At 49.2% G+C, this 23,291-nt stretch overlaps 1 protein-coding gene across 3 annotated transcripts in view; it reads right to left on the bottom strand.

The window, feature by feature from the left end:
- The window catches only part of ENOX1 (ecto-NOX disulfide-thiol exchanger 1), a 659,885-nt gene extending 636,908 nt beyond the window's left edge, over window positions 1–22,977 (bottom strand). For all 3 annotated transcript variants that reach the window (XM_047756005.1, XM_047756008.1, XM_047756006.1), the window contains exon 1: window positions 22,660–22,977. The gene's annotated coding sequence lies outside the window, so the exon portion shown is untranslated. The remainder of the gene's footprint in view (window positions 1–22,659) is intronic.
- Between the last annotated feature and the right edge of the window lie 314 nt (window positions 22,978–23,291).

Genomic DNA, 23,291 nt, shown 5'->3' with positions numbered 1-23,291 from the left:
AAACTCCCAGTTGCCACTTTCTTTAACGTGGCTCGTGTAGAGGGTGCTAAGGATACATTTAGGAAAGAAAGGAAACCTAAATAGGAGCTCCTGTCATGGCTCAAGTGGGAACAAATCTGGCTGGTATCCGTGAGGATGCAGGTTCGATCCCTGGTCTCACTCGGGAGGTTAAGGATCTGGCGTTGCCATGAGCTGGGATGTAGGTCACAGGTGCGGCTTGGATCCAGTGTTGCTGTGGCTGTGGTGTAGGCCAGCAGCTATGGCTCCGATTCGACCCCTGGCCTGGGAACTTCCATATACCGTGGGTGCAGCCCTAAAAAGACCAAAAAAAAAAGAAGAAAGAAAACCTAAATAAGCAACAAAGACCCTAGTACAGGAGAAACATCAAACTAGGACGAAGAAAGCCCGGTATCTTCCTGGCTCTCTCACCGACAAGCTCGGTGACAAGCCTCATCTCCCCGGATTGTACCCATTGAGTGTTTCCAACGCTTGGGCCACTTTTCACCAAGCTCCCTGGATGTACCGTGTTCTTCTGTACCTCTGGGTCTCAGCTCTGAATGACCTCTTCTACCTGGACAACTTCTCTGGAGCCTCGCTCATTCTCACCTCTGCGAGTGGTGCTCCCTTGTCAGAAGGAACTGCACTCTGCCGTGGGCGCCTGGAGCGCAATCTGCATCATAATGCTTAGGACACAGGTTAGTTATCCAAGCCTGTCCCTTCTTTCCTCCTGCAGCCTGGTGCTCTCCCGGACAGGCATCATCTCACCTCTGCACATTCAGAACTGTTGTCACATGAGGGAACATTTGCTATAAGTTCGTGAAACAAAGAATGAGGTGCTTCTGTATAGCGCAGGGAACTATATCCAGTCTCCTGGGATAGACCATGATGAGGCATGATAGACAGTATGAGAAAAAGCACGTGTATATATGTATGACTGGGTCACTATGCTGTACAGCAGAAATCGACACAACACGATAAATCAACTATGATATAGATTATTTAAAAAAAAAAGATGAACTAATGAAGGAATGAATAACGAATTGACCTCACCAAATTTCAGTTTCCTCACCTTTACTTTTGTTTGTTTTGTTTTTGTTTTTTTTAGGGCTGCACCTGTGGCACATGGAGGTTCCCAGGCTAAGGGTTCAATTGGAGCTGCAACTGCCGGCCTCCACCAAAGCCACAGCAATGCCAGATCCGAGCTGCATCTGTGACCTACACCGCAGCTCACGGCAATGCCAGATCCTTAACCCACTGAGCCAGGCCAGGGATCGAACCTGCCTCCTCATGGATGCTAGTCAGATTCCTTAACCACTGAGCCATGACGGGAACTCCAATCTCATCACCTTTAAAGCAGGGGTAATAATCATTGCCCAGTTCGTTCAGAAGTCATGGTGATGCCAAGATGATCTGGTGCTTCGGCCGTTGCTAGGCGATGTCTAGCTGTGTATGATGATGGTCAAGCGCTAAGATCAAAATGCCACCAAGTACAAAGGTGGTATCTTCACCCACAGCCAGATATCACGCCCCATACACTTCCATAGACCACCCACACTCAACTCAATTGCAGTATTCTTTCCTGAGAAAGAGAAATGTAAAATTCAGCAAAAAAGAGGACCCTTTCCTGTCCAAAAAGTAAATGTTCTCCTGGCACGAAAACGAAACGTCTTAAATAAGAATCATTACAGGCACTTCACAGGTGCTTCTCCTTCCCTTCAGCAGCTGCAGCTCCGGCCTGGATGTTGACGAGACACAGACGCCAGCGGGTGAGATAACCCGAATACTGCGCCTTCCGCTCCCACGGGGTCGCCTCAAAGCGTTTTATTCATTTTTGAGAGTTAAATGTGGAGCAAAATTAGAATCTAAGCCCAGGAGACGGCATCTCAGGTAGCCCTGAAAAACCACTCCCCTCAAAACATTTTATTTTGTCTTTTTTTCCTTTTTTTGTCTTTTTAGGGCCACACCTGCAGCATATAGAGGTTCCCAGGGTAGGGGTCGAATCGGAGCTACAGCTGCTGGCCTACACCACAGCCACGGCAACACCAGATCCGAGCCACGTCTGCGACCTACACCACAGCTCACGGCAATGCCGAATCCTTAACCCATGGAGCAAGGCCAGGGATCGAACCCGCAACCTCATGGTTCCTAGTCGGATTCGTTTCTGCTGCACCACAACGGGAACTCCACCTCAAAATATTTTAAAAGCAAAATTGCATCTCTCTGATAATCAACAAGGAGCTACTACAAAGCCCAGGGAAATATACAACATCCTGTAATATACCACAATGGAAAGACTATGAAGATATGGGAGTTCCTGTCGTGGCTCAGTGGTTAACAAGTCCAACTAGGAACCATGAGGTTTCGGGTTTGATTCCTGGCCTTGCTCAGCGGGTTAAGGATCCGGCGTTGCCATGAGCTGTGGTTTAGGTCACAGCCGTGGCTTGGTTCCCTCGTTGCTGTGGCTGTGGTGTAGGCCAGCAGCTAAAGCTCTGATTAGACCCCTAGACTGGGAACCTCCATATGCCTCGGGAGTGGCCCTAGAAAAGGCAAATAGACCAAAAAGAAAATAATATGAAGACAGACAGGTAGATAGATGTTATTTTGCTATACAGCAGAAATTAACACAACATTATAAACCAGCTATACTTAGAGTTCCCATCGGGGCTCAGTGGTTAATGAACCCGACTAGTATCCATGAGCACATAGGTTTGATCCCTGGCCGCAATTAGTGGGTTAAGGATCCAGTGTGACCGTGAGCTGTGGTGTAGGTCCGAGACATAACTCGGACTCCACCTTGCTGTGGCTATGGCACAAGCCGGCAGCAACAGCTCCGATTAGACCCCTAGCCTGGGAACCTCCATATGCCATGGGTTCGGCCCTAAGAAGACAAAATAAATAAATAAATAAATGGGCTATACTTCAATCAAATAAATGTTAAAAAAAAAAAAAACTGCATTGCTCTGGAAGCACAAGCCCCTGAGGCACTAAAGGGCTAAGGCAGCTCTTTGGGATTTTGAAAAGGACCAAAGCAGGATAACAGCTCCCATTTCAGTTGCAGGTAACTGAGGAATGTACGCTCACCATTTCTCTTCGAATACCTCGGTTCATTCCCAAATAAAACGCTCCCTTGGCCAAGGAGGAGAAAGAAGGCTCTCACTGGATCAAGACCACCGCTGCAACCACAAGAAATCCTACAGCAGTTCCGTTATCTTGAGCGAGCTTGGCTTCCCATCCTCAGGCAAGCAGAAGCGCGGCCTGTCCCCTCAGGCCCTGGGACCACAGGCCACTGTCCCCGCTACAGCTCAGGCGTAGAAGGATCCGCCCCAATACCCTGATGCCTAAAAAACCCATCTGCTCACAACTGTTCCCTTCTTTATATGTCAGGATTATTTTAAGTGGACACATAACCCTTAAGTGATGTTCCAGTCCCAGGGTTCCCCTCGCTCGGAAGAGCTGAACAGCTGTCGCTTCTAAACGTGGCGACAGAGTCAAGGTCAAGCGATGGCCAGTCAAAATCCTGCAAAAGAGTTGAACTGATCTCCTCACTGGCTGGAAGGACTGGGAACTGAGAGTCCTCTCTGAAAGGATGAAAAACCCGCCCCAGCTGCAAGTGATCAGAAGCGAGTTGGCCCATCAGCTGCCCGGCTGCAGCTGTGTCTCACGCTCAGCTCACCCAAAGAGATTCACGCTCTTGTGGTGCCAAAATAAATGTCTCTCTTAGAATAAAAAAAAAAAAAGCCCAATTGAAAATAACTCTCTAATCTGCATCCTTTCAATAGAACTGAAGTGCACTTCACCAACACAGAGCAGGGGCATCTTGAATTAGCAGAGAACTATTTTTAACACATGAAGGATAAGATATGAAATTAGTTTCACGGGGAATGAGAACCTTGGAGATTATTTACTTTGCCTTAATTACTTTGACTCACCATTAATTTAGCTTTCCTAGGGTACTAAATATTTCACGCTAAGATTTTGAGACGAAAGAGACCGGAGCACAAATGCGGAGCCCTGGACGGCTGAAGCAGCACCTTCCCCACAAGGCACAGATGCCCCCACGGGGCATCCATGGCCGTTCACAGGGTGCTGCTCATTGGCACTTGCAGTGGCCGCCTCTCTTGTTTTTTTCACCCTGAGACCAAGAGCGCTGCCCTCAAGGATGCAGGGAGCCAAACTTTACGCAGCTTCTGTTTCTCTCCCCGGCCAATAACATCACTGGGGCTCCCCGCGACTCTCGGCGAGTGCCAAATAGGGCAGGCAACAAGTGCCAGAGCCAAGGAGACAAAAGTCTCGGCTGCGCACTTGAAGAAGTTTTTAGCGATCAGTGCAATTGGGTAATGGAGTCAATTCCCAGGAAAGGGGGCAAAGGAGCTGCCACAGCAGATATTCTGTCATGGCTTCATTCGAGCATCCGTGGGAAAGGATGCTCGCAGCTCCCACTTGCAATGAACAGGGTCTGCCACGTCCAGCTGGGCGCTCGCCAAAGCCCCGTACGCTCCCCCGTGGCTCCTAATCAGTTGTCCACTGGCAGAGGCCACAAGTACAGGCCGTGCTCAGCAGCAGGCAGGAGCCGGAGGGGAGCAATCGGCTTGGAGCCCCTGCAAGAGATTCAGTGGGGCCACTCAATCCGCCGGTGCCTCCGGCGCCGCTTGGCATTCGGCGGTGAGCGGAGGGCAGTGGGCAGGCAGAGAGCTGGCACCCTCCCTTGTGACCTGGGACCAAAAGAACTTTCCCTTATTCTACATGTCAGAGGAACTGACCCCGCGTTACCTCATTCCGCTCCTGTGAGTTTCAGCCATTCCTTTCCCCCACTAAGCAGGCTCTACCCCAACATTCTTTTTCTGTATAAATGGGTTTTTCACTTGGATACAGCTTTGCTTTATTTATCAGCTGCCCTTTTTCTTCTGCTTGATGAAGATGTTGAGTGACTCCATCAAGTCACAGCCTTCTGGACCCAATAAATGGAGTAGCAGCCAAGTTCCTCGTCTTCAAAGTCCTGCCACTTCTCTACTTGGTGACAAAACGCCATTGTGGACATACGCTTCCAGGACCAACCTTTCCAATTTAGTAATAACAGCTAATGCCAACATCTTTTTCTTTAGCCTGCGTGTAGCTTCGGAACCTGCGCACGTGCACCATACACTTTATCTATTTTTTCCCCCATTTGGCCCCTTTCCCGGTGTCTTATGCTCTCAACACTCCCACCTCGAGGCGTCACCTCCCACAGGGAAGCCTGTCCTCGTTGTCACCGCTGATGCAACTCCCTTGCCTTCTGGGTCATACATATCACGGGGGCCACCTGCATTCCCGGTCACTCGTATCATTTACAATTCCCAGGTGTACGTCTTCGAGGCTGCATCCTAACTGTCATATGGGCCCGGCATTCCCTCTTCTTCCTTCATCAGAAAAAAATCAAGTGAGTCGCTGTTAATCCTTTCTCCTGGGGAGAGAAGGAGCCTCGCAGAGCACGATGTGGTGGAAGAAAAGCTTCCAAGTTCCTACCTCTTCCACCTACCAGCTCTGACGTGGACCAGTTACTCCATCTTTTTGAGCTTTAGCTGCAAAAAGTTAAATTGTACTTATTTATTAATTTTTTAGGGCCACACCTGCGGCACAGGGAGGTTCCCAGGCTAGAGGGCCAATCGGAGCAGTAGCCACCGGCCTACGCCACAGCCACAGCAATGCCAGATCCAAGCTGTGTCTGCGACCTACACCACAGCTCATGGCAACGCCAGATCCTTAACCCACTGAGCGAGGCCGGGGATCGAACCGAGTCCTCAGGGCTGCTAGTCGAGTTTGTTACCACTGAGCCACAACAGGAATTCCAATGTCCTCTTATTATTGACATAAAAAAAAAAAAAGGTTGCCATGAGAATTAAACAGAATAGCATGTGCCACTGTGCCTAACAATACTCAAAAGCCACCGACTATGATCCTTCTGCTGGGTTTCCATTCAAACACCATTCCCATTCACCCTAGTCAAGCTCATCCTGGCAAATGGCATCTCTCTGCCATTGGGTCCCTGGATGTGTGTCTTCCCAAGAGCTTCCCCCACTTGGAGGAAGGGACTCCAATGGGTGAGCAAGGCACACAGGGCCCCATGGTCCCAGAGATCACTGCTTTCTGAGTCAGCACTTTCCTACTCAATTCAACTGCAAGAAGTTCAGACATACGACAATCGATAGCACGGGGTACGCGCATAAATGGCCATCATCTCCTGGCACTTCCAGTGAGGTCTGGCCTGTCTCCGTATCACACTGGATGGGAAGTAGGCAGTAACAGGGTAAATACAGAGCACGTGCCGATGGCAAGATATAGGCGGCCACTTAGGGACACCTCAACAGCCCATCCCCAAGCCATCGCCCACCAAGCACTAGACGTGCAGCTGGTAAAATGCGTTCCCTCTCCATCCTCTCCTCTTTGCCTTCCTGGTGAAACATTTTATACCAGAGAAGCTTTGATTAACCTTAAATTCTGTCACGTCAAATTTGTCTTGCTCTGAGAAATTGTGACATCTGAAATTCTGCTGTCATTCTGAGGTCTCCACTTAAAGGTTCAGAAACTTACAAGAAAAGCTCCCAACAAGGGGAATTGGCAAAAGGGTAGTTTTCTAGCACTCAGACGGCCATGGCTATTACATGCAAAAAGGGCGGGCCCTTTTTTTTCTCGTCTTTTGAGGGCCGCACCCATAGCACATGGAGGTTCCCAGGCTAGGGGTCTAATCAGAGCTATAGCTGCCGGCCTATGCCACAGCAACGCCAGATCCTTAACCCACTGAGCGAGGCCAGGGATCGAAACTGCAACCTCATGGTTCCTAGTCAGATTCGTTTCTGCTGCGCCAGGATGGGAACTCCGAGGGCGTGCCTTTGATCCAGCAATTCCTTTAGTAAGAATTCACCCCAATGATATCATTGCACACGTGTCAAACGGTGTACACACAAACATGCTTAGAGCAGCAATGAGTTTTAGATGAAAAACTGGAAACGACTTAAATGTCTATCAGCAAGCCTGGAGGAAATTCTATTATACACTTAGCTGTTCCCCTTCCTTCCTGACAGAACCCTGAGTCTCCTGCGCAGGAAGTTGCAGTGGGATCAGCAGGAACTTCCACCCAAATCCGAGGCGATCAGAACACGTCACGTTACCTAAAATGGTCCAAGAAGGAAGCCAGGAATGGTTTTTGTCTTTAGGGTTTGTTTGTTTGATGATTAAGACACATTCTCTTTCTCTGGTTGGTGGATGGGCCCCTAGAACTGCAGCTATTTGGCCCCCATGAGGAGTAGGAAAGAGAAAACTAGCAAGAGAGAAATCCCAAATCCTGAGTAAGCCATGCCCGAAGCCCTGCCCACTGGATTGTTTCAATATGTTCTTGTTATGTAAGCTCGTTCGCCCTGGGATTTGCATTACTTAGAATGAAAAGCATCTGATAAAAATATCTGGTCATTCAAAAGATAACATATATTTGTTGACCTGGAAAGATGCCCGCATCTCATTCAAACAACATAGCGATTTCCAGAATCGTGCTTAGAACAAAATCTCATTTAGCGAGAATTTTATCTGTAGCTTTTGTATGTGCATGTGTTCGTGTATGTGGATGTGTGTATAAATTTGTAATATATAAACATATATAAACGTGTGTGTATGTGTGTGTGTGTGTGTATATATATATATATATATACATATACATATATATATAGAGAGAGAGAGTCTTGTAGGGCCGTACCCACAGCATATGGAGGTTCCCAGGCTAGGGGTTGAATTGGAGCTACAGCTGCTGGTCTACACCACAGTCGCAGCAACACAGGATCCGAGACACATCTGTGACCTATGCCACAGCTCACAGCAATGCCAGATCCTGAACCCACTGAGCAAGGCCAGGGATCAAACCCGAGTCCTCAGGGACGCTAATCAGGTTTGTTAACGGCTAAGCCACGACGGGAACTCCTGTGTATAAATATGTATTATATACAGAGAGAGAGAGACAAAGAGACAGAGACAGACAGAGACAGGGAGATATGCCTGGAGAAATTTTACTAAAACATCAATAATCAGTAGTTCTAGCATCTCTGAAGAATGTTACTTTCCTTTCTGTATGCTTCTACCGTGTTTGCTCTTATACAATAAGATGCATTTTTGTAGGACAGAAAAATTAAGCTTTAAAAAAAGCTGGCTATTGACTGATTCTGTTTATCTTCAGTGTAAATTAAATGGGCAGCTTTGCCTCATATCCCTCTCCAAACTGAAGTGTTCCAAAGAAAATAAAAAAAAAAAATTTGAAGACGCTGGCCAGGCACTCAAAGTATTATTTCATGATAAAATTCCATGATGAAGCAATAAACCACTTGAAGATCTGAATTTGTTCATGCTGGAAAAGAAACACAGCCAGAGGTGCCTAAGTGTCTTTCTAGAAGAATGGAAATAATATTAATCAAAATGAAACACCTTCGGATTCCCAAAAAGGGAAGGGGTGGGGGGGGAGGGCGGGAGGTGCCGGGGGGCGTAATACACAGATGCTTCCAGAAAAAAGCAGGTGCCCGTGAGGCCACCGAAGTGTGCAGGGGCAGCTCTGGTCGGGGGTGCTATCACACTGCTGCTGCTGGATAGCCACACCCTCTTTTCATGGGGATGAACCCGCCCCCCAAATCTAGCCCCACTCTTTGGCAGGGAGGGATTATTCGAGTCGCTTTAAGCTCTCAAAGGGAACTGTTTCAAGCAAACTCGAAAGCTAGGTGTTCTCTGTGAGCTCTTTCAGTTCAAAAATTATAATTTAACTCAACACATTACATAAATTGTTGGGAAGAAGAGGATTATTTGAAAGATTCAAACACCACCGCAGTAAAAACATCGGAGCATCTTGGGCTTGGCAGGAAGTCGACAGCTCTGAGAGGTAGCACCGGGTTAGAAAAGCCTACCAAAGGCAAATGGAAAACAGAAGTCAAAGACAAAAAAAAAAAAAAAAAGAATCTTGATCTGTTTACTGGCGATCTTTACTACAGCCGGGAGGATTTTCTGACTGTAACGTCTCAGCAGCCCTGGCTTTAAAACCAGTTAATTGGAGTCAACATCTCTGTAAAGTAAGCAGGAATCTGTAGACATGAGGTACCTCCGAAAAGGCTAGAATGGTTTGTTTTACCGGGTAATTGCCCCACAGTTATGTGCTTCCCTTGCAATAAATGACTACATGGCACCTACACTGTATTTCATGATAATGCCCTTGTTTACAGTCAGTCACCCCTTTAATTCTGGGGAGAGTCAACTTCCTCCAAGAAAGAAAAGAATCGAAAATAAACACCACCCATAAAATTGTCTGTATTACGCATCTGCCTTTGGGATCAAGTTAAAAGCTGCCACTGCACATCGCGGGGCAATAAGGAAGGAAACAGAAACCACATCTTTGCAGAAAGCGACTGAACCGGGAAAAAGTCCAGGCTTCAGAAGGACGGCGGGAGAAACCACAGGCTGTGCTTCGCGTGGGCACCACTTTCTTGAAGGAAAGAGCACAGAGTCTGACCTGGGAAGAAAGGACTTTGAACTTGGTCTGTTTCGATTTTGGCTCCACCTGCAGCTCCTATTCGAGTAGGTGCCGGGATGGCACCAGCATCGCCACAGAGACAAGCCAGATCACTAACCCACGGTGTTACAGTGAGAACTCTGGGGATTTTTCTTTAAGGGAAATAGAGGAGAAATTCACAAAAGAGCAGGCATAATTGGTGTGTCGTTACTAAACAAACTATCCTCTTGCGATTAGAGGGATTCCTTCTTCCCAATCTTGCATTTCTATTAACCCGAACCCTCATCTGTCCATGAGGCTGAAGGGGGTCTGAATTACTTGCCTTCAAAGCTGATACCCATTAAAACACACTAAGTCCTTTTTTATTGTCAGCTCACCCAGAGCCGCCTAATCTATCATCCTCCTGCCCAGCTCACCCCACTTGGGGTCACTGAGGGGCGAACAGGCAAGTGAGCGGCCTGCAGGCAGGTTCCAAAAAACTGCGTAACTGCACACCAGCCCACGGAATATTCCCCAGCCCGGTTCCCCCATGAGGGCAGCAGAACGTCAGGACCCCTGCCATCGCCTATGGCCTATTTTCTTTCTTTCTTTCTTTTCTTTTTTTTTTTTTTTTTTTGACTTTTGTCTTTTCAGGGCCACACCCGCGGCATATGGAGATTCCCAGGCTAGGGGTCAAATCAGAGCTACAGCTGCCGGCCTACACCACAGCCACAGCAATGCCAGATCTGACCTGCGTGTGCAACCTACACCACAGCTCACGGCAACAAAGGATCCTTAACCCACTGAGCGAGGCCAGGGATCGAATCTGCATCCTCACAGTACCTAGTCAGATTGTTTCCGCTGCACCAAGACAGGAACTCCAATTTTCAATACTCTTCTTTAGCCAACGCTTTAGACTCTCTCAAGCCCCAGTCCTTAGGCCTGGGGGTGAACTGCATGGCTGTGAACTTAGAGCATGCCCATGGGTGCTGCAATGCCTAAAGGTACCGCTCCTGGCATCTGAGGATGGGGTTGTCTGTGCGACCTTCTGGACAGCATGGATGGAGAGTGTTCAAAAGCCTTCTCCTGGCCCCAACTCCCCACTCTCTCAGCTTGGCTGGGGACCCCTGGAGAAGGGACAAAGCCACCCAGGGCAGCCAACTATGGGACCCACATGGAAGCAACTAACAAGCCTGCTCTCCAACAGGGGGAGGGATCTGTGGACAGTCACTGAGGTGGCGAGGGAGGCCACCTCCCTGGTCCCCAGCTTTGCTTCCTGTGATGCAGCTTCTAAATGTGCTTTCTACTTGAAGATGCCACTTGAGGCTTTTTTCCCAAAGCACTCCTAGTCACCTTCTTACCAATGGTTTTGTCACAGAACCATATATACTTCAGCGAGAAATGAAGTAGAGGAGCTTAATAATACATTTCTTTTTATTTATTTTTGGGAGGAGGGAATTTTTTTGTAATCATTATTTTTTTAATAGTTATTTCCCCAAAACAATTTTTTTCCTACTGTACAGCATGGTGACCCAGTTACACATACATGTACACAGTCTATTTTTGCACATGATGATACACTGCAAAAGCAGCCTTGGGCAGGAAAGTCAAGTGCCCGCAAAACCAAATCCTGAGGTAGCAGAGGTAGAACCTGTCAACGGCAGTGTGTTCTGGAAAGGGTCCTGGGGCCCACATGTTAACAGGGGCCTCAGGCTAACAGCACGGAGGTAGGGTCCATAAGAAGCCGTGGCAGAATATAAGCCAGGGATGGTGAGCAGGCGTGGAGCTCAAGGACAGGCTTTCAAGGACACAAGGGGAGGCAGCCACAATGCTGAACACATCTGACAAGTCCGTGCTTATGCGGAGACCAGAGACAAGGAGGGGATGACGAGTTGGTAAAAAGACAGAGATTCCTGGTGGGAGGGGTGACATTATGAAGGCAGGTACTCACGTACCACTTATGGGTGGCATCTAAAATACGGCACCAATGAACCTATCCACAGAACAGAAACAGGAGTTCCCGCTGGGGCTTAGCAGGTCCAGAACCCGACAGAGGGTCTGTGAGGACTCGGGCTCGATCCCCGGTCTCGCTCAGTGGGTTCAGGATCCAGCGTTGCCACAAGCTGGGGTGTAGGTCGAGGATGCGGCTCGGATCCCACGTTGCTGTGGCTGTGGCGCAGGCCGGCAGCGGCAGCTCCGATTCCACCCCTCGCCTGGGAACCTCCATGTGCTATATGCGGCCCAAAAAAAGACAAGAGAGAAAAAACAAAGAAGGAAAACAGACTCCCAGGCACAGAGAAGAGACCTGCAGGCTGCCAAGGGGGAGGGGGTGGGCTGGACGGGGAGCGTGGGGTGAGTAGATGCGAGCCACTCCGTTTAGAATGGATAAGCAATGAGGTCCTACTGCTCAGCACAGGGAACCGTGTCCAGTCGCTTGGAATCAACCATGATGGCAGATGGTGTGAGAACGGGCGTGCATATAAACGTATGACTGGGTCACTTTGCAGTACAGCAGAAATTGGCACAACACTGTAAATCAACTATACTTTAATTAAAAAAAATCAACTAAAAAAATAAATAAAGGCAGGTGCTTTCTGCCAGGACTGGCACTGGCCAGACATCTGCAGTGGAAGAAGCCAACATGTCAGGAGGAGGAAAACCTCACCATTTATACCATGTCCATGCTCGGAGGTCCTGGGGCCAGTCTAACTAGGAAAACAGAACGCTTTTCAAGTGTTTTGTTTTCACAGAGGGCATTTCTGATAGCGCCCTGGTTACTCGAGTGATGGGGGAGCAGAGAGCCTCACTCATGATAGTGAGGCGATCCTGAGATTGGCAAGAGCGGGAAGCCGCCACCTCCCCTAGGCTGACAATAGACAATAGACAATCGAAGGAGGTGGCCTTGCTGGGGGCCATGGGCCAAGGTCACTTGTGAGCAGCCAGAACCAGAGAAGGTCTGTCGAGCGCTGGGAGCAGTGCTACTGGGGAGGGGTTCCCGCTGCCAGGCACGCCGTGCAAAGCTGGAGGAAAGGCAAAAAAAAAAAATCCCCCGGCTTTGCCCTTCTCCCTGCTGCCCCCCACGTGCCTCCCAGAGGGCTGAACCCAGCAAGCCAGCTGACTCGGAGATCTGGGAGGGCAGCTTACAGGGCGAGCCCCCTGGGACACATGGGGAGGGGAAGGCCAGGAAGGCTGGGATTAGGAACAGGAGCTACGGTCAGCTGTAGTAAGCAAGCTTCCTTCCCAGCAGACGTCCTTCTAGAAGGGGTGCTGGTTGCCATGTCACGGTCACACAGGAAGAAGTAAGGCGGACACTGTACCTGCCAGGAGGCCTACTGACCTTCCTGCCGAGAGCAGGTGGCCCTGGTCAGCTCTGCACCGTCCCCAGGTTGGAAGGGCGCGTGGCTATTCTATGGCCTGATCCTTGCCTCGGTTACAATTAATCCAGGCCTAGTCTAAACAAGTGAATTTTGTTTTCAAAATCCTAGAAGGAAAAGGGCTCTCAGATAAATAAAAAATATATAAGTAGGAGTTCCCGTCGTGGCTCAGTGGTTAACGAACCCGACTAGGAACCATGAGGTTGCGGGTTTGATCCCTGGCCTTGCTCAGCGGGCTAAGGATCCAGCGTGCTGTGGCTGTGGTGCAGGCCGGCGGCTACAGCTCCGATTCAACCTCTAGCCTGGAAACTTCCATATGCCTCAGGTGCTGCCCTAGAAAAGACAGAAAGACAAAAAAAAAAAAAAATATATATATATATATATGAGAAAACACACGCCTGCACGTGGGCACCCACCTCCACGAAGGAGCACAAGCGCAAGCGCAAAAGTCTGACCTCAGACTGAGAGCAGTCCCTAGAGGTTTGCAAGGTGTCACCACCAGGGGGAACGGGTAAAGGGTAGTCAGGCTCTCTCTGTGTTACTTCTCACAACTGCACATCAATCTATAATTATCTCCAGATTTGAAGACATTAATTGAAAATATCCTAAAGAGGTGTGCAATATTCTAAAGGACTAAGGCCTCTTCCTTTCCTCTGTGTCTCACTGTAGGGTCCCCGGCCTCTGGACTCTCACGTGCAGTATGTCAGCAGCCGCGACTCTGCTCTCCCTGTGAGGCAGGGCTCAGTAAGTTCCCTGGTGACCCCTTCCACAACTTCCCAGAATGGCAACTTCCCAGTGGCTCTTCTCTTTGCCACTGGCCCAATGCCAACTCTTGCAGAAATATGATGCTGTCACCTTGCTCTGGCTTGATTCTTCAGCCTTTGCCTTTCTGACTCCAGACAGAGCCCAGAATTAGTATTCATGCGTGGGACAATTAGAAGGCTGCCTGATCAGATTTCAGATCATCTAACAAGCCTCAACCTGCTCGTTTCAGGATTAAGAATTCGTTTCAAAACAGCTCTCTGGATGGACGGCTGCTTCCCTTCTCCCACTGTCTGCACCCTCTGATCTTCTCCGGGAGCAGGTGGCCTAAGAACCAGCCGGATATGCTGCAGAAAAAAAGCCTGGCATTTTGAGAGGACCAGAGGGGAGGGCCAGCCCACCCCCAGCTACCCCTCATTCCCTTAGCTAAGCGACAGGCCATGGGAGAAGCTTCGAGGTCTTCCAGAAACTGAGGCTGGATGAAAACCCCTTCTTAGCCAAGAGGATGGGGAGGGGAAAAGAAAATCATTATTTATCACAAAATGGACACGAGCCACAGACACCTCTTGGCTCTCCTCTCTACCACTCCACAAATCCTGCCTGTAAAATATAACTTTCTTCCCGTAATGATCTGGTGGTGAATTATTTATATTCTTCAATTTATCTTTCTGTCTTCTTTTATTTATGCCCAGAATGGTACTACTTAACTCTAGAAAGCCTGGCCGGGATTACGAGCAAGGCAGGGGACTTGCAGCCCCACGAGGTACCCAGCCGGAGGGACAGAGACGGCCACGGGGCGGGGAAAGGGTTGGCAGGGAGCGAAGTCAGCACGCATCCCAAGCCTCGTCATCCTGCGGACTTTTCCAGACAGCTCTCCATCAAAACCCATCCTGCATCCTTTCCCCATCTCCAGCTCCACCTTCGCGGAGGTGCCTGACCTCATTTGCCTGGGCGGTGCCACCTCCAGGCCGGGCCAGTCTCCACGCCCCCGGCTCCTCCCCTGCCAATCAATGTCCCACACACCCATCCATGCCCCACACAACCGCCAGTACGATCTTTTCCAGCTGCCAATCAGAAGTTACAACGCCCTCCTCTCAATTCCTCAGCCGCCCTGTAGCACTTGAAACCGGAACTCCCAAACTTGCCTTATTAGAAAAACCAGTGGGTGGGTGGGTGGATGGATGGGGGATACTATTTTTAAAAAATAAATACAGCAAATTCTTCGGTATCTTATGTTGAGTTCCTCCAGGGACAGACCTGGGGACAGAATGTAAATGCAAGTGATTCATGGGGGCAGGGATCCTAGAAGCTGGAGCAGAAGGGAAGCCAACAAGGCACAGATTATCCAGAAGGGCCATCATGGGCCACCAGGGGACTCCGGGCCACAGCGTAGGACAGGCGTTGGTCTTTGCACCCAATGCTAGGGTACTGCCACCCGGCTCTCTTCTGCCATTGGCTGAGGTCCACTCCTGAGGCGGGAAACTTCGCTGCCCTGCCCTCTGGCTGCTCCGCAAGTGAGAAAGCCCTCAGGTGGAGAGCGGTGGGGGGCCTGAAGAATTCTGCAGAAGAGGAAGGTCGGTCAAGGGGACAGGAGTGGGTGGGGAGGTGGGTGGTGGCGTGATGGTTGGCTGTGAGCCTCTGGGCATGCGCATGCGTCTCTGCTGCCTGGCCAAGTCCCTGTCGATTTGGGGGGGGAGGGACGGGATGGTGGGACCCAGGAATCATTACTGTGGCAAACACTACAGGGGATTCCTTTGAACAGGCAGTTTGTGAAACACTATTTGATACCACAAAGCTCACACTCTCTCCTGGGTCTTCCTAGTTCTGCCATGGCCTCTGGCAGCCCTGCTCTCCAGACCTCCTGACACTCCCCCACCCCACAGTCACCTGCAAACCACAACACATTTGTGCACTTCCTCCAAGTCTTCCCTGCAGGTGGCGTTTTCCCTTCCAGGAGCGTGAACTGGGCCTGAAGAATCTCTATGATCCCCAGAGCCAAAGACCATCCCAGTCGTAGAATAACTGCTCAAAAAACGTCTGTTCCAAAAATCATGCTGAAAGGAAGCGGTATGGCTTTACTTACACAGCTTCCCTGGACAAAACCACCTTCCCGACCTCTCAAAATAACGAAAGACGATAAACAAATATATATTGAGCACCTAATACATCAAGACACACGGGACTCCCTCCAGAAAAGCACAATAGCCTTGGACCAGCATACACCTTAACAGCTATCGGCTACAAAACTCTGAGTTCAACCCTCCAAAGGAAGAGTTCCCACTGTGCCTCAGTGGGTTAAGAACCAGACAAGTATCCTTGAGGATTCGGGCTTGATCTCTGGCCTCGCTCAGTGGGTTAAGGATCCGGCGTTGCCGTGAGCTGTGGTGTAGGTTGCAGATGCGGCTTGGATCCTGCATTTGCTCGGGCTGTGGTGAGGGCAGCAGCTGCAGCTCTGATTCGACCCCTAGCCTGGGAACTAGCATATGCCATGGGGATGGTCAAAAAAGACAGGAGAAAACAAACAAATAATATAAAAAAAAAAACACCAAAAAACAAAGACACCTACAAAGGAGACCAACAACCAAGGAAGCAGTGGAAGATGAAGGAAGGAGGAACTTAAGGGAGAACGAGAAGCCGGTCAGGCTTCACCCTCCCCTGTGACACTGCCAGGGTTGACCCCACGGACACTGTCACCCTCCACCTACTTCACGAATATGTGGCCAGATGAAGGAGAAAGCCTATTTCAAGGGCACTGGCCTCTCTGGATGGATTCTGACTTCTTCCAGAGACCAGAAATTCGGTACCTGGGACCTCGATGCTAACTCTGGGCTCCATCCCTTAAGGGCGCAAGGGTTTTTGCAGTTTTCAGGCTACTCAAGGTGCTCTCTTGCAAACAAGACCGAAGCAGAGGTCTGGCCACCCTTCGTCACTGAAGACCTCATCGGTGGCTTTGCTCCCACCGTCTGGGATGCTAACCACAGCACCTTGGCCACAGTCCAGGCTGGATAATTACACTGGGGCTAGCAAACTTCACCCTCCGGCTCCAGCTAAATAAAGTATTCCTGCAGACCAGCTGCCATAACCTTTGTTATGCTGCTGTGGGCTATTAAAGAGCTCTTCTGTACTTAGGATAGCTGTATTTGTGAAAAATCAATACCCCTGGTATAACTTTCTACACCGAGAAGAAGTATATTCCAAAATATCACTGGCTAAATTCGTTGTTTTGCTATTCTTTCACTCAGGGTCAGAAACAATTAGAAAAATACAATCGGATCTTCTCCATCACCCCAACTTTCGCTATTTACACAGATACAGACTGAAATATTTGCAACATCCCATAAAGATGGAGAGCAGGTGCATATTCCACAAAATATGTACCGAGGGGCCACTGCATGCCAGGCTCTATCGTGGATTCTGGGCCCTGTTTTAAGGCTCATGAGTTATGGTCTCAGCATAAATTTGAAAAAATTTCTGAAGGGAAGAATTCACTTTGATTTTTCCTTTGCTACTGCATTTCTGAAAACCTGAATATAACGGCTTGACTTCAAATGTATCATACCAGGTCTCCCAACTAAATACTACTTCTATCCACTCTCAAAATTAAAAAAATTAAAATTGAAGAGCCTGCAGGACCTTAAACTCAATGTGTGTGGGGGCATGTATGGAAGTATATGCGTGTCTAAGAATGAGAAATGTGCTTTCTCGGCCAGCCTGGAGGGCAGCAAATGGGAAGCTGCTTAGATAAATATTTATTTGCTTGCTTGTTTTTAGCAGTCATCCTATTTGTGTGGGTGACAGTTTACAGGTTATAACAGCAGAAGCAGACATAAGGAGATGGAAAAAAAATGTAAATATCTCTTTACTGTACAAAAGCTTCTTTTTACATGTAACACACACACAACACACACACACACACACACACATCAGGCCCTTCGGTGTTCTATCATAAGGATATAAACAACAAGAAGGAAAAAAAATGCAAACACATAGAGATGCATTACCTTGAACATGAAGATAGAGTGAAGTTAATGCAATTTCAAGATTCGAATGGAAGAAATTAAATGTATGAATCACAGAATATTTAACACCATGCTATGCAAAGAGAAATGGTTCCGAATGTTTTAAATAACAATAACCTTAAAAGTCAGATTTAACCCTGGAGGATCCAAAGTGAGTATTTGTCCTGGACAAGCGGCAACCAGACTGTGAAAAGTGATTTAAAAAAACAATCGGTGAAGTTCACTTGAAATCCGACACATTATTATTCTGCTTGGAGGTCCTTCTAGCCAGAACAAGTTAATGGCAGGCTTCTAAAACTAGGTTAAACATGCTATAAATCAATTTATTCCCCCCTACAAATCAGCTAAAGTGCCTGCTTTTCTCATGAAAACAGCTCTTCAATGGCACTTATTGCTGTCACCACATTGCTGCTCCAGCCAGTCCCATCCAAGTTTTTCTTCCTGGGAAGGGGTATTAGAGTTCAGTGCCTACCTATGTCATAAATAATACAGAGCGGAATTCAGATTCTTTAAAACAGCATAAGGAACCTCAAAAGGTATCACGTGTGCAATACCTTTCCCCGCATTTGGAAGAATGGCTTCCTAATGCCCATGAGATCCACGTGCCATCCAACACTGCCTCCATGATCACTTTATTGTTGGACAACCATCTGCACTATGGCCAGGTCTCACAGATAGACGACTTGGCCTTCGCCAGCAGAGCAGGCTCCAGGTAACACCTGTGGCCAGCTGAGCAGAAACTGAAAAATACAAGATGCGGCATGCTGAGGTTCCTAGGCTTGGGACTGACCCAGATCCACAGCAGGGACAACGCCAAATCCTTAACTGCGAGGCCACCAGTGAACTCCACGACAGCTTTGATAAGACTAAATGGAGGAGTTCCTGCTGTGGTTCAGCAGGTTAAGAACCCGCCTAGTATCCACGAGGACTCAGGTTTGATCCCCGGTCTCGCTCAGCGGGTTAAGGATCCGGCATTGCCACGAGCTGTGGTGTCAGTGGCAGGTGAGGCTCGGATCCTGCGTTGCTGGGTCTGCAGTGTAGGTTGGCAGCTGCAGCTCCGATTCACCCCTAGCCTGGGAGAACTTCCATATGCTTGGGGTGCGCCCCCCCCGCCCCCAAAAAATTAAATTAAAAAAAATAAAAAATACTGAAAGGAGTATTATGTAGGGACACAATTTGTCCCATGTACTTTAAAGAGGACATCAATCCTGTTGCAGGCAGAAGACCACCACGAGTGATTAATTAGCCGCAGTGCTTAAACTCTTGCAGGTACACAAGCTGACCAACACAATCTTCAATCTCATCCCCATTTAAAATTCATATACAGAAGAAGAGATCCTTAACAACTGTCCGACGATGTAAACAATTACCAAAGCAAGGCACTGGGCCTCCCCACTTTGAGGAAAGGGGTGGGAGTCTTTAATTCCGAGACTGAAGGCTGCGTACACAGGCTGGTGTCAACACTGCATTTCCACAGGCCAATGTTACTGTATTTTCTAAGTACCCTTACTAGGATAAAAATCTTGGTTAAAAATTCTATGGAGGAGTTCCCATCATGGCCTTGCCGGGAGCTGTGGTGCAGGTTGCAGACACGGCTCAGATCCCACGTTGCTGCAGCTGTGGCGTAGGCCGGCAGCTACAGCTCTGATTCGATCCCTAGCCTGGGAACCTCCATATGCTGTGGGTGAGCCCAACAAAGACCCCCAAAAATTCTATGGAGATAAAGAACAAAGAAAGAATCACTTGGGGGAGGGAACCAGGAAAAAATGTTCAAGTGTGACCCAAGGCAAGCCATCCTGGAGACGGCTCTGTGCTTCGGGGTGCCTTAAAACTAAAGCACTGGGCCAGAGTGGCCGTCTCGAGGTCCCTCCTGGCAGGAAAACCCAGGCACCTATTTAGGTATCACAGAGAACTCAAGTTCTGGTAAAATCCTAAGAGCATCTGATAGCAACAGCAACTGGGCTTATGGTGTTTAATGGCTATAAAGGGAAGAATGAGAAGGGTCTAACAAGCCTGACAGTCTTGCATTTTTCAGTTTCTACTAGGCTTAAGAGGGCAATTCAAATTAGATGCTTCATTTCATCCCACAATAACAATATAATTCTTATAGAATAAAATTTTTAAATGTTCTTTTTAAAAACATCCCCCCCCACCCCCAAAGAAACAGCTTCACCTTCCGCAAATGAAACTTAGATCTGTCTCATATGGAGGGTTGCAATGCTGGAGTTACAGTATGAGTATCAGGATGTGGAAGCAGCTGTCACCGCTTTGTTTTTCATTCACAGTAGGTGGTTGCCAAGCAACAAAATACTATTGTCTGTTTCCATGATCTATCGGCCAATTCTACTGGTGATAATGCTTTGCACAGTTTAAAACAGGGCCACCTTTTGGACAAGAAGAAATGAGAGAAAATTCTAAGGATGATGATAACATGTATATGAATAAACACGCTAAATGTAGCCCCCAAATATGTGTATAAATACATAGCTATGTGCTGATAAACATACATATACTTTGCAGTTTCAGATGTGTGTGTTCGTACGATTGAATAATTCTTCTCCTATCTACCTGCAAATCCATTTAAATTTGGTAGGCCAAAAACTAGAATCTGAATCCCTGAGGGCAAATCAAAGCATGACCTAGAGATATGAAAACAGTACAAATTATTTTCTCAATAGCAATAATTTCCAATGTGCCAGATGTATCCAATTCTGTCCCTGGAATACAAAGTTCTCCAGTCAGAAAAGACATTCCACTTATATGAAAATAATAAATGGAAAACCTTAACTATCTACTTTGGAATCATCAAACATATATAATATGTTGTTTTACTTCATATCATGTGCTACCACTGTGTACAAAGATAATAATTCAAACGGGAAAATCCTGTTTCTGTTTACACCCAAGAATCTTAACACATATTCATTTTAAAAATAATTGAATTGTTCCCCCTGGAATAGCCTCATGTGATTCCCCACTTTGTTTTGATATTGGTCCCTAGGGGTAACAGTCTTGGTATGTTACTCTTGCATATTTCACGAGCTTACAAATAAAATAGCGGCACAGTGTACTCAATATAAAGTTGTCAACATTAGCTTGCATCAGTAGCTGTTTGTTTTCCATTGACAAGGCTTCTAAAGATAAGAATTACAATATTCTTAGATGTACAGACACAACATCAAAACAGCCTGAAGGAATTAAAGCTTGAAAGTGCTGGAGGCAATCATGCTTTGAAATGAAGAGAAATCAGTATCACTTATGCACATACATATATTTCTGCAAAGACCCTAAATAATGCCAGAACAGTCTTCGGATTTTAATGCAATGCTCATCCGTCTTCCTTCACAATATTTCCAAAGCACTGTAACTTAACTATTTAGTACATCCCTCTAGAGGAGGCCTTGAAATACACTTTTTGAAATTTATTACCACTTGCAAATCTATATATTGCAAGAAACCGGAATAAGCAAAACCCACTACGTATATTAACATTATCGTTATAAAATCTTCTATCCAAAGGGCAACATTAGCAAAACAGAAACAAAGTGTGCTAATAATGCACTGAATACTGGTCCAAATGACCACTTTTCAGGGCAGAGTCCTCTTCAGCAGGGCACACCCACCTCTATGGAGAGCCCATCAGGTTTGTCCTTCACGTCTCACCGCACAGATCACCCACTCCCTTCTCCCTCAGCTTCCAGGGTTTGCTCACCTGTATCTTGCCCTCTCCAAGAAACAATTTCCTTCCCACTTTACATCTCTCTCATATCCCTTAAGCACCCATTACTTTCTGCAAACTCCTGGACTCAAATCTGCAGCCCAGCTTGCCACGAACCTCCCCGTAAGCACTTATTCCCCTCAGTCTTCTCGATCTGCTTTAAAAATCTCTGCCACCGAGATACAATACCAATGAAAAAGGGATTACAAGCCACCTCTTTAAAAAAAAACGTTATAGCAGCAAAAAGGTGAGAAAAAGAAAAGGAGAGTATTTGGAGGAAGGCGAGTGGGAATGTAACTATACACAATGGGATGCGGAGATCCTACCCAGCCGGGCTTCCCCACCTGTCGACCCCACTTCCCCCATGTGCGCGCCTCGGGATGACAACCACAACACTCCAGAATCGGCCCCCTCCGGAAAGGAGGCGGGGTTACGCCTTTAGCCAATCAGGACCCGCAAGCCCCGGGTGTCCAACCTATGGGGTGGCCATGGCCGTGCAGGGGGGAGGAAGTGGGGTGGTCGGGGAGGGGCCGCGTCCGTGGGAGGCGCGCACGTGTCGAGTCCAGAGAGGCGGGAGGAGGCAGGCGTCCAGCTCCCGAGGCGCGGGCTCTGCACCCCGGCAGCGACGGAGTCCTGCTATCCAGTGCCTCTTTTGCCATGGGCTGTGTTGGGCAGGACGTATTCCCGCCGAGGAAGACTGGTCCAAGGTGTCTGAGTTCCCTGAGTAAAAGGACAGTCACAAATAACAACAATAGTACCTAGCTCAGACTAGGCGGAGAGGAAAGTTTCCGCCCCGCACTAGCGGAGTGAGCCAAGGCTGGGAGGACAAGGGATACAGGGCTGGAGGGTGACAACCTGAAAAGAAGATGTCAGCGGGAGGGCTACACAAGCAGGACGCTGAGTCGGGTGCGGTGCTGGGGGCGACGGGGTGCGCTGTCCAAGGTGCACGGGAGGTGGGAGGAGCGCGGCAGGCGCGGAGCCCAGAGCCAACACTGGCTGGCGTCGGCAGGGAGAGGTGAGAACAGCTGCCTGGGGCGCCAGGCACCCCCCAGGGTCGTAAAAGTGACCCGGCTAAGGCTGCCTTAGGGAGGGGGTGGGTGCGGGGGGCTGCGCTGAAACCCCCACGCTCCCGTGCACCCCTCCCTACGGGCCTCACCTCTAGCTCCATTCCCCTCCCCCCCCCCAGCCGACTTCCCCCCGAGCCTCTGTCCCGGTGCCGCGGCGGGGGCGGGATCGCAGAACCCCGGCTCAGAGCCCGGACGCTCCAGGGATGCTGCGGGCCCCGGAGCAGCTTACCTGCGGCCGCGGGAGCGGGAGTGGAGGCAGCTTGCCGCGCGGACGGGGCGCGGCGCGGCTCCTCCTCGCCTCCACGTCCTCCTTCTCGCTTCTCCCGGACTCCGTCCAGGGCTCGGAGCTCTAAGACCAGGTCGGGCTGCAGCCGCCTTTCTCACTGCTGCCTCGGCTGCCGCTGCTGCAGACAGAGGACGCCCAGTGGCGGCTGGAAGCCTGTGTGAGTAGCGGCGCGGGAGAGAGTGGGATCTGCTGAGCGGCGCTGGAGACTCCGAGGCTCCGGCGCGCGGCCGTGCGCACGCGCGCCTGCGAGTGTGAGTGTGTGTGCGCGCGCGCGCCCACGGGGTGGGGGAGTCGCGAGGGGAGGGGGAGAGAGGCCGAGAGATGCTCGCAGGGACCGAGGCAAAATTCTTCGCCCCCGGAAATCCGTAAACCGGGGAAAGAAGGATCGAACGCGCGTCTCGTCCGGGGGAGCTGCCCCCGGGGCGTCAGCAGAGGAGGGGGAAAAACAGCGCGGCGCGCGCGGGGCTCCAAATCCGAGCCGGGCTGAGCCAAGCGGAAAGCGCGGCCACGGATGCAGCAGAGGCGGCGCCCGCAGCCCACTGTCACGCCGTCCCCTCTAGGGAGCGGCCGAGCCG

The sequence above is a fragment of the Phacochoerus africanus genome, chromosome 13 (assembly GCF_016906955.1).
Source record: "Phacochoerus africanus isolate WHEZ1 chromosome 13, ROS_Pafr_v1, whole genome shotgun sequence".
Taxonomy (NCBI): domain Eukaryota; kingdom Metazoa; phylum Chordata; class Mammalia; order Artiodactyla; family Suidae; genus Phacochoerus; species Phacochoerus africanus.
Note: the sequence above shows the minus strand (reverse complement) of the source record. Positions and strands in the feature narration are given on the sequence as shown.